An 11,877-nucleotide genomic window follows, 5' to 3' on the forward strand; every position below is an offset into this window, starting at 1 on the left:
GGCAGGGATTATGGAATGACTTTACTGCAGCGATATTGGTCTCTGAAGCTTGGCTTAGCTGCTCTACTGCTGGCCCTGGTCTGGGACTGTTGGTCATAATGGAATATCTCTTTGGCCCACTGAACATCTCACTAGCGTTCATCTGGTCTCCATCTCTTACCGTATGGCCCTTGAAAGGGGCTGTTTGTGTTTAAAAATGGGTGGTGGTCAATCCTTGTCTCTGGGCATCTACCTTAGTTGATGAGTAAAAGGAGACATTGAGTACATGCAATTGGAGGGGGGGGGAACTGCCTTCCCAGCTTTAATATCCATTATTTTCCTCTGTAGCTTGTGAACCTGTAGAGTCAAGATGCAGTAATGGGAGGAGACTTGGCCTGGGGTATGAGGCTTGGATGACTAATGTGGGCAGAGCTACCAAGGAAAGTGGCTAATAATACACTCTTCCAAAGCTTCCATCTCCTTCACCCAAAATACTTTTTAGGTCTATTTACCTTCTCCTTTCCTAGCACCCATCCCTGAGTGTTGGGAATGCTACTGCCATGCACTATTGCATCTGGAGTTTGAGCTTCTAGAAGGTGAAATTTTAGTGCAGTCAGCTACTCAGAATCTCCACTCCTGGCCTCAGCTGAGGCAATATCTCACTGCATCATCACCGTGGTGACCTCCCTCTTGTGCAACGAGTAGAGGAGGGTACTGTGGGTTAGTGATCCTCTCAGGAGCAGTCCTTGCTTTTCCCGCTTTTCCCACTTTTCCCTTGCTAACTCTCCACAAAGCCAGGACTGGTGCTTCATATCTTTAGAACATAGCACTGTATGTCCACTCTTTTCCCAGGTAATTTTCAGCCCTGCGTCCCCTCTTGCATTTGCCAAATCGTAAATATCCAATTGATCTTGCACGACTGTGCTACAGCCCAAGTAGAACTGTGTTTTTTATGACTATCAACTAAAACCAAAGAGCCCCTGGAGATCTTACTGCTTTCTTGCACTCTTTTACCTTTTGCTGCTGAGGATCTAAATATGCTAACATTGGTCCCAGGAGTGTGGGGGTTGTGTGTATGGGCATGCTGCATTAGGGCTGTTTTCCCCACATGGTGGAATCCCTGGTCTTCCTGTACCTGTTGTGGAAAGGTGAGTGGCCCATCCTTCCTTCTCTGGCGGCTGTGCGCTGCCACACATTGAAGGAAGGAGTGGCTGGGTGTTGGCTGATCAGTGTGACTGGCTTCCCTCCCACCACCACAGCCCACTCTACCTCCTGTACAACAAGGGTGAGCCAAGTATGATCTAAAGAGGTCTGTGGTGTGTCCCAGGGCCTGCTCCCTTTGTAGTCCAGGATCTATACTGCAGTGTTCAGCAGACCCCTAGCAAGCAATGCTCAACCTTCCACCTACTGCAATCCAGGTGGAGCTAGCTGGGACCATATGGTCTCTGCCGGCTGTGCCAATGTCTGCTCCAGCTTACCCAGGTGAGGCTCAGCCCTGATGTCTCTGGGTCACGTGGAGATGCACCTGTGAAGATTGAGTGCTCCTGTGCTCTTCAGAGCCTCAGGGGACTAGGACAGGTGGTATTCATAGTCCAAGCAAATGTAACCTCAGCTCTTCTTCCATCCAGACAAGACTTTCCTGGGACAGGCCATCTCTTGGGGGGGGAGGGTGCTTATGCCTTTCCCATTCTTGCCAGGTTAACCTTTTAATATACCACCAATGTGGTACATGCGCCTCTTCACAGAGTTGTGCCCATTTAGTTGTGTACAGGCTACTCCCCGCAGCAGTATGCCAGAATTCCCAGGTCCTCAGTGTTGTTTACTATCCATTGGCAGCAGAAAACGGCTCACTTGTTTGGGGTGTTTGTGTTTTTTTTTTTTTTTTTTTTTTTTTTTTTCAAAAGTGGCCTGGAGTTTTTTGCCTAAGGTTTTCCAATAGACACCTCTTTCTTTCTCCTCCTTCTCCTTAAACTTTGCAAGCTTTTCCTGGAATATCTTTTTTAACTCTCAAATCTACTGAGCCTCGAGCCTCTGAAAAGAACAGAACCACAAGCTCTCCTGGGGTTTCTCTTTCCCTTCAGCTTATGCCATGGCAGCTGTTTTTCTGAGTGCCAGTGTAGCTCTCCTACCTGCCAGCTGCAGTGTGAAAGCTACAAGACTTCCTGCCTCTGCAGTGGATAGGTTTTTTTTGTTTTTTGTTTTTTTTAATGGCTGCTTTTGATTAAAAAGAAAGAAGTAGTGGGGTTGAAGAGAGGAGTCCCTCTGGTCCCACCCCCTCATTTTGGACAGATTCTGTCTGCTTTACCGCTTGTTAATGAGAAATTCCATATTTATTGGTGAAGGAAAAACATACTGGGGAAGAGATGTTGCTTTATTTACCTCTGCTGTTTTCTTCTACCCTTCCCCTTGAAAAGAAGCCCCTCCATTTTTGGTTAACTCTTTCTAACCGAGGATAGGCAGAGATTACTCCTTTATTTTTGTATTTTAGCAGTGGGGAATCTCTATAGAGCCTCTGAGATTCCTTTGGATGTTGCAAAGACAACTACTCATAGCTTTTTAAATATTAAAGAGGACAGTCTCCCAACCTGTGCCCCTGCAGCTGTAGAGATAACACACAAGCCTTACTGTCCTCATTAACAGGAGCAGAATATTTCTGTTTCTCTGGTCCCTGGAAGAGAAAGGGTTAAGCAATTAAACAGTTTTGTTCTAGTTCTCTTTGGTGTCATTTGTTCAGGGGATTGTGCTGTTGTGCTGCCCCTGTCTCTTCTTCCCCCCCTCTTTCCCTCCCCCCCACTATTGACTGTGCTTGGCTGGGTGGGGGAAAGAAGCAGATGACTGGAGGGATGACTATTAATTATACTTCTTCTTAGGGTGCGCAGGCTTCTGCAAACTCAGTGCAGTGTGTGTGGGGTGTCTATAAAAGAAGCTCTTCTAAGATGACCTCCTGGTAGTGACTATTTTCATAGTCCTCCATCGATGTAACACTGACTTTGATTTGATCCAGTAGTGGGGGAAGGGCTGTTGCTCTCATGCAGAGTGGGGGATGCGTCTGACCTTTGGGAACAGAAACCTCCTGCCTACACTTATCTCCAGAAGTTCTGTCAAAAATATCTTGGCTGGGGTTTGGACTAGATGGGCTGCCCAGGGCATTTAGTGGAGGAGACAAAGTGGCCTGCCAGTGCGATTGCCTTGTGTAAGGATGTGTGATTAGTTGAGTTGTCTCTTTAGAAGAGAGATCTCCAGGGAAAGGGGAGCTCACATGCTCCATGGCCACTGGGGCTTGTGCATAATTCAAGGATGGGAGGGAGGGCCCTACTGTGAGGCCACAGAAAGAAGACTGTGAAGGAACTGAGCTGTTACTTCCACCTGGGGAGGAAATGGAACTCTTCCTATTAGTAAAATAGCCCCTCTTAAGCATGGAACTCTTCTTAAATGGCCGCCTGTGTCTGAAGGAGAAAACACTGCACAGCACAACTGATCTAGGTGTTATGGGTCACCTGCCTGACTCCTTCCACTGCACCTGAGCTGCCTTTCCCTTTCTGGCAAGGGAAACACCCTGTAAAAGCACATTTGCCGCCTTGAGAAATATTTGTACCTAGTGCATTAATGCTGGTACAGTGCCAGAAATGTGCCCTCTCCAGAGAACATTGCAAAGTTGTTTCCCTCAGAAGGCGTGCGAGACATTCTCCTACCCCCTCATCTGCTGTGGAAGCACTGGGCCCTAAATAATGGAGTTGGCCCTATTACCAAAAGGGAGAAACAGCGTGTTCCAGCTGACTCAGTAGAGTCCATTAAAACTCTCTCGGGAGCTCACCTAGTTAAACCTGCTGCTCTCAGCACTGCCTTGCAGCCACCAGCTCAGTGCAGTGTGGCTGAGAGTGACAATGCCAGCTGAGCTTTGTGAACTGCCCTGGGCAGAGGCCTTGCCACCTTAAGGGCCCACTGTTCTCATGCTGCTTATGTTGTGAGCAATCTGAAATGTCGTCCTCATAATATCCACCTCTGCTGTGCCAAAGCCCTGACAGCTCACTTGCATTCCGAGTGGCAGTAACAATCCTGTTTGTTATGGATGAAAACTTTCCTGCTGCCTTCCACCGCTTACCCAGCAACTGGATTATACAGGAAAGCCACTTCATCTCCTCCTTACTACTATGGTAGCAATCCTGTCCTGCTTTCTTTCCTGGGGGAAAGTCCTAGGAATGCAGCATGTAGATAGTCTCCAGGGTTGGAGAGTGCCTTCCTTCACAAGCAGACTTCTGAATCACTGACTAATGTGAGGGGTGTCTTCCTATGTACGTCTTGGTTTACAGGCTATAAATGTTCCTGTGTGGTTTAATAATTCAAACCATTTTGATGTTGCTATGGACAAGAAGAATCTCTCACAAGGCTTTTTCCTACCACTCTCCTACAGGAAAATATCTGACTGCTTATGTCAAACTGCGTGAGCACATCTACAGCTTCCTGGGGTGTGGTATCCATGACTTTCTACTAGAGTTATGGGTGTTCAGTTCTTTGCGGCATCCGCTGCTTGGGTTGTTCAGTGACCTCAGCCCTGGTGTGAAATAGCTGTCCAACAACCTGACTTTCATTTTTTTCCTTTCACATCTTTTACCTGTTATTAAAAGATACAGCTCTTTTGTACTACTCTTAATTAGAAGTTCTTAGAGGGTCTAGTTTCCTAGCTGGCTTACCAGTTGAACCTATGAGAAACGTGCTGTTACTCAACCACCAGTCTCTACTCAATGTGAGGTTATTAAAATAACTTGAACCTCAAGCTCTGGCAACCTGCTACTAGACAAAAAAATCCCTTCCCTTTATCTTCAGACTAGCGCTGCTCGTTCAATGCTGCTTTCTTCCCAGCTGTATAAAAGGGTAGTTTGCAATGAGGAGGGAATTAAGTGTTTACTGACTCACCTGCCCAGGAACTACCCTGTGTGTTTCTGAATCAGTCACAAAGGTATATGCAGGCCTTGCTTTGTCTCTGCTATTAAGCCTCTTCCGGCAGAGTGTCTTCAGAGGTGAAAGTAACTCTGACAGAGGAGGCTTAATGGGCCTACAGTTGTTCCAGTTGATCACACCAGCAGATGTTCTCTATCAACTATCCCCTTATTAGTATGTTTTAATAATTGCATCAGCTCTTGGGGTGAATTTGTAGGCAAAGAGGTGGTGGTAAAGAGGGAAAGGGATGGTAGAGGTCAGACTAGCTGGATGAAATTAAGAAAATAGAAAGGTTAGGTTGTATAGCTCGAAATGCTGAAGAGGTAAATTCAGGCCCCCTGTAAGCCCCTGGAAGGGAAAAGTGATGAATAGCTCTTGGGCTGAATTCAGCCATGAACAAAAGTAACCCCCACACCACCACCACCACCTGAGAAATGGTGATGCCTCATTGCTTGATTTACATTACAATCGAGTGGTTTAGCACCGTGGGGAACAAGCCTGCAGTGACACCCGGTCACTGCGTCTAAGATGTCTCTCTCATCTCTAACAGGAGGTGGGAAGAAGTACTGGAAGCACACTACAAAGAAAGCTGCTTTCTGATGAGGGAAACATCTCTTCTGAAAATAGTGCTCCTACCCTAGTCCCCTCAGGAGTAGGACAGGCCTGGCTTACAGTCCTCACTGTCACATGAAATGAGGCTGCCTCTGGACCACACCGGCGCCAGCCAAGAATGGGGATGAAGAGCCCTTTTGTGGGCTCTTCAGTGTGTTTGTGTCTACTGAAAGCAGTGGTGGCTGTGAATGAGAGAGTTGCATGATCCTATATCTGGCTTCCTGGGATTGCTCCTCCATTATGGCTCCAAGGAAACACACAGCTCTTTTCACACACATGGATTGGTGAGCACCAACTTCAGCGAGGGGAAAGTGCAGCTCTGAAATGGCACTGATCCAGAGAAGCCTCATTGTTAAAGGATGGCATGAGGGAGCAGTCTGGGGTTTTGATTTTTGCTGCATGGCCCTGCTTGATATCACTGCAGCCAGAATGAAGAATCTGACATTTCTGTTCATGCTTAGAGGCTGTCAGATTGCAGAAGACACAGGCCCCCTAAAAAAAAAAAAAAAAAAAAAATCCACCCACTTTAGTTTTTCAAGGGGAAGGGAAGTATTTTTCAAGTGTCCTCTGTCATATTTTGCTTAATTGACATTCCAAACCATTTCCCCAGCCTCTTGCCCACGGCATCAGCTGCCCCGATGTGGCTGCTGCTTCATTTGTCAACGTCTCTGCCTTTTTTTTTTTTTTTGCTGAATGGTTTGTTTCTAGCAGCTCCTATAATGCTTCAGCTGTCACAACAGGCAAGGCTCAAGAGAAGGCTGCTTAATGAACAAGAGCTGGCTGCATGCCTGCTTCTTTCAAGCCTCTGGTATGAACATCTTAGCCAGTGCTTGAAAGGAAGTAAGCAAGAGATGCAATTGAATTCCTTGCAGCCGGGTCCTGTCTATTAAGAAATGCCACCTGCTTGGCTGAATCCAATCTGATGCACTCCTGGGGCTCTTCCTTCCTAAAATGGATGGGCCTGATGTGTTCCTTTCTCTGAAAGGTCTTGGAGCCCCTGGTGAGCGATGAGGCTGCAATCGAGTGTGTAAAGATCACTTCCATTAGTAAGTTCTAGCCTAGGAGGCAGCAGAACACTTCCTAAGAACATGAGACCAGGGTCATTGGTGGTAAACCCACCAGCATAAGAACAAAGGTGGGAAGGGGGAAAATGTAATAGGATATAGTGCTGCTATCACAATGCTTCTTGTGTATGATTGATGTTCTGTCCATATGGTGATGCATGGAGCATGCTGGCAACTCTCTTGTGTCTCAATCTATTTTCCCCATCCTAATTTTATGCAAGGAAGAATTCCTTGCGCCTTCTTTTTCCAACAGCAACCACTTCAGCCTGCTGACTGTCCCTATCCTATGCAGATGTGGGGGAGAGGAATGACAACAATGAAAGCTTGATCTAGCTACCAATTGTCACTAGGCAAGACTTGATATTTCTGCAGCTGTCCCCTCCCTCCACTTCAAATGGATGGATTTCTACCTGGGGGGGAGGAGGGGAGCCTTCCTGTAGAGTCTAAAAAGGAAATTTGAGCTGCTGGTGTAGGTTATTTCCTGTGCATCTAGAAAGGGGGGAGGGGAATTAAGGGGCCTCTAGAGTAGAAACATGTATCTCTGGGTTATCAGTTCAAATGCTGCCCCAGGACAATCAGGTTCCTACTGTTCGCTGACTGCTTGAGCCACATCACTGCAAGTGAGGGCTGGTTGTTGGCATGCTCAGCAGAGAGCCAAGGGCCCAAACTCCCTATTGTTAGAAGTGGTCCTGCCATTGTTCCCCATTCCCACTGAAGGCAGGACAAGAAGTGGGCTTAAGGTGCAGCAAGGGAGATTTAGGAAAAACGTTCTAACTCTAAGGATAGTTAAGTACTGGCATAGGCTTCCAAGGGGCATTGTAGAATCCCCATCAAGGGAGGTTTTTAACAACTTGGATACCCTCCTGCTAGGGATGGTCTTGGTCCTGGCCTCAGCCCAGGGGCCTGGACTTGATGGCTTCTCAAAGTCCTTTCAGCCCGACGTTTGTGATTCTATGACACTGCAAGGGAAGCGTAGCCTGTTGATGCCACCGCGGCCGCTCCTGTTCTGTGCCTAAAGAGAGAGCCTGGCCGTCCGTACTGTGCAGCTGGCAGCCTCTATCAACACTAACAACTGAAATAAGAGCAAAGCAAATAACCAACCTGTTGATTAATATGAACTGGGAATTCTAGCTCATGTGGGCACTGGTGCCAGAGCAGAGGACAACTTGCAAATCTTAACGGCGTCCCCTCATGCTCTTGCGAAGTGCTGCAGCCAACGACCATTCATCCTTTAACTGTCTAGAACAAAGCAAAGTCTTTTACCAGACACTCAAGGGTTTTGTGTTTTATCATCCGCTCTGGATGTGAAAATACAAACTTCCTGAAACAAACTTGGCCTTGCTTGCTAGGCGGGGAGATTGATTAGGGCAGGAACACTCTCCCTTTGCTTTTTCTTCATGAGGTTTGGTAATAGAACATCGCAAGCCTGACATGGAAAAAGGGTGTTACAATCTGAAGGCTTCTCTGTGGTCTGGGAAACAGATTGATGGGTGTTGACCCAGTTCATACTAGATCAGTCTCCACATCAAAAATGCCATTGGGACAGTTGGCTTCCTTATGAGATACATTAGTAGAGCTGTCCAGGAGTGAATGAGCTGGATAGACTGAGTTTAGCTCTCTTACCTACAGGTAGTTGTTCTAAGGCATTGTCTAGTCCAGCATTCAAGGTAGGATGTTAGCTAATGTACCATGTTCTAACAGTTCAGTGTAGGTAAGGCAATGACATGCTAAGCTGGTTGAGTTGCACCCTAGGCTCCAGTGGACTGGTTAGCACAAAATGTACAGTGCCTTGTCTACACTAGACTCTCAGAATGTGTTAGCTGACATCTTCCCACAACACATCTTTAAATCCTAGTCAAGGCAAACCCTTAATCAAGTCTGATGGAGAATGGGGGAAGCGTGCAGTGCTGGTCTTTATACTGCATGTGCTCTGGGGCTAGAGGATCTCAGTTACCAAGGTTTTCAAACTGGAACCTTTCACCAGCCTGAAATGCATTAAAACATATAAACAACCCTACATTATTTTCTCCGGCTACTTCTCTCCTTAAAAAATCTCTAGATTATGCAGTTAACTTTAAGGCAGGAGGGTCCTACTAATTCAGTTTAACAGTGAGACGTATAGGCCACAGCAGAAACAGAGGCATGGAGCTGAAATGGGAAAATCAGCTATAAAGGACAAGATGATCTCCTACTTGAGAATGAGCCCCATGGTCTATGAATTTATACCCTGCTAGCTATTGGGAATAACACTCTCAACCTTTCTTAATAACACACTGCATCCCCCAAAACAGCCCTTTTATTAATGCAGTGCTTTAGATTGCACTGCAACCTCTTGGTGCATTAGAGACCTTGTGCAGAATGAAGCCAGAGATATAGGCACAGGAACTAAGCCAAGACTTTTACTAGCAGAGCTCCACCAGCTGGCTTCTAACTCTGCAACACTTTAAACATTACTCATTGCTCCCACATGCTGTGGCAGGGTGCTGGTATTACAGCTATCTTCTAACCTTGAAGGGAAATAGTCACAGATCTTGGTTTGAGGAGGAACCAAGGACTTCTAGAAGCATAACAGGGATACATAGAGGAGTGTGCTGTATGTGCCGCTCTTCCAGGTAGTTCATAAGCTTTTGGTAGGAGCTAGGATAAAGTGTCCTGCTTTCAGGATACAGTGAGCCAACGAGAGTGGTTTGGACGAGGTAATTAACCCATTTTCTGGCTAGTACAGCACGTTATCCCTCAGTATCCTGCTGAGAACGTTGTGGGGGTGGAACTCGGGAATAAACCAATTTCTTCTTCAGCTTCCTCATGTAGTTGAATTCAACTTCCTAATAAAGCAGTTATTTTTCTAATTTGAGTCTGGATTTGTAACTACTATTCTAAACACAGCACCAATCCCTGCCGTACCTCACAGGAATGTGTCTGAACCTTGCTTCGTTAATATTTATAAAATGCTTTAGGATTCTTGGCTCAGATTCACAACGGAAGGGCCGGGGATGTGTTATTTCTTCCCACAGTTATTCTTGTATTTTACCTGATTTTCTTTTCTCTTCTTGATTGATGGTTACCTGTTCCCCTCCTCCCTCAGGTGTGCTGCTGTTGTTCCTATACTTTCTCCCATCTGTCCTAATTTCTTTTAACTTTTGTATAAATGTCCTCAAGTTTGCCTTACAGATTCTCAGCCAGGACTTCGGAACAGCAAAGAAAAGACCCAGCTAACCATTCCCAGGGTTTACACTGAGCCAAGTGCATGCAAAAGAGGGTTAGGTCTGCTGGAGTTTAGCCAGTGCTGCTGAGTGATACTGACATGAGCAGTAAAGGTTATGGCCATCCATCACTGTCAAGTCTCATTGCTTTGATTTAAGGGTCTCCCAGCTTCTGAGAACACAACACCCAATTTGGGGGGAACTTTCTAGGAATAAAAAGCACTATTGTGATAGTGGCATTAAAAAAAAAACAAAAAACCCCACCAAATCTCCTCCTGCAACAATGGATGAATAAATTCTCAGCACGTCCCTGGAAGGAAGGATTCCGAAACCTTGCAAAGAGAAGGCAAAGCAGAGAAATCTCATTCCTGCAGAGGGGACAGCTTGTACCGGCTCCAAAGTGGGAGTGCTCCAGCCAGCTCCGTGGGCCTGTCACAATGCAGATAAAACATCAGTGATGCAGCCTTTCTATCAGGAGAAAGAGATGATCCCTCAGGGGCGGCTCTAATGAACAATACATCGCTATTCCTGCTGCTTCAGTTTGGCATCATTAGACACAAGCTGTTGTAGGTAGCGCTTTGTTAAGAAATGAAGAAATTCCCCTTTTTGGGCATCCAGCCAGGGACTTTGATGTAAATCCCAATTCGTATGAATTTGTAGCATTTCCTTTCCACAAGGAATCTAGCCTGTATAAATCACCACTTAAATCAGTCAAAGAAATATTGCACCGCCTCATAGGTGTAGGGGAATGATTTGCTTTTAAGAACATAAGGCTGGTTGTTGTTTTTTAGGATGGGCTCAGTGCACAAGCTACTGTGTGTCCCTTTAATGACACACAATCCTTATGGCTGGTTTTTCATTATTTATTCTAGACTCTCTACAGAGCTGGTGTAAGAGAGGTATGGGAAATAGCAAAGTCCCTGTCCTTTGAAAGGCAGGTATGGTTCAGCACAGCTAGAGAAGGGCCTGGTCACAAAACTCACATTTAAATCTGAACTGGTAGAGAGTCTAGGGAACATTTGGAGGTGCAGTTTTGGCTCAGGCTCATTGCGTGGCTGGTTCATATAAAGATCTCATCACAGCTGGCAGTGGAAACGTGACAATGGAAAGATGCAAGATTTGATGAGGATGCGGGGGAGATGCCACTAGCAGGTACCAGCTCATGGGCTGACACAACCTAGAAGAGGTGGCCTGCCAGGAGCGAGGGGCTTGAATCAGTACCCTAGACACCTGAGTGGACAAGTCTCGCTCTGGGAGGTTGCAAACCATCAATCTCCTGCTGTAGGAGGGGCTGGAGGAAACGCAAGGGCCTGACCCACATCCTCAAAGGGGATTAGGCAGGAAGTAGGCCCAGATCTTCAAAGGTATGTAGATGACACAGTGCTCCCGCACCCCGAGGTGGGGGAAATCTGCAGCCCCATGTGCACCTTGGGGCCCAGTTCTGTGGCAGGGCCCTATTAGGGGGTTGGGGGTAGGAGATACTTGGGGCTGGGGAGGCAGTGTATGGGGAACTAGGGGCAGGGTGGCTTTATGGAGGGCAGGGTTGGGGGGCTAGGGGCAGGGTGGCTTTGGGTGGAGTGGGGCTGGTATGGGAGGCTAGAGGAAGGGTGGCGTTGCGGGGGCAGGGTGGCTTTGGGCGGAGTGGGGCCGGGGTGATGGTGTATGGGGGACGGTATGGGAGGCTAGGGGCGGGTTGGGGGCGGTGTATGGGAGGCTAGAGGAAGGGGGGAGGAGTGCTGGCGGGGGGGCGGTATGGGAGGTTAGGGGCGGGGTGAGGGCGGAGTGGGGTAGTATGGGAGGCTAGAGGAAGGGTGGTGTGGGGGCTTTGGGTGGAGTGGGGCCGGGGGTGGTGGTGGTGGTGGTGTATAGGGGGCTAGGGCCAGCGTGAGGGTGGTGTATGGGAGGCGGGGGTCAGGGTGGTTTGGGCGGAGTGGTATACGGGGGGCTAGAGGAAGGGTGGCGTTGGGGGTGGGGCGGGGTGGCTTTGGGCAGAGTGGGGCCGGGGGTGGCGGTGTATAGGGGGCTACAGGCGGGGTGGGGGCGGTGTATGGGGGGCTAGCGGAAGGGTGGCGTGGGGGGGG

This window comes from Trachemys scripta, chromosome 20, assembly GCF_013100865.1.
Source record: "Trachemys scripta elegans isolate TJP31775 chromosome 20, CAS_Tse_1.0, whole genome shotgun sequence".
In the NCBI taxonomy this organism is placed as follows: Eukaryota; Metazoa; Chordata; order Testudines; family Emydidae; genus Trachemys; species Trachemys scripta.